We start from the raw sequence: 325 nt of genomic DNA on the forward strand, positions 1-325 counted from the left end.
ATATTAAAAATTAAAATCCACAACTGAAATGGTCATATATGTCTGGAAATATTTATGTTCTAGAAATTTATCTGATTTTCTTCATATAAGTCTATGTAATATTTCCATGGTAATTAAGCATCAAGACTCGAATCTTGCTTTATCTCTTAATGGTAAAGAACTGTTCAAATGTCCTGGATCTAGATCTGGATCACACTTGTCATTGAATGAGGTCTTACCAGACCTTTTTGGGTTATTGTGACAAACATACTGAAAAGCCACATAACCTCTTTGGCGTGATGATGAAGGTGGAAATAGGTACAAATAAACAGAGGGCTATGGGTAA

Source organism: Aulostomus chinensis, chromosome 16 (assembly GCF_037954235.1).
Source record: "Aulostomus chinensis isolate RoL2024-O1b breed Wild chromosome 16, RoL_Achi_v1.0, whole genome shotgun sequence".
NCBI classification, from domain to species: domain Eukaryota; kingdom Metazoa; phylum Chordata; class Actinopteri; order Syngnathiformes; family Aulostomidae; genus Aulostomus; species Aulostomus chinensis.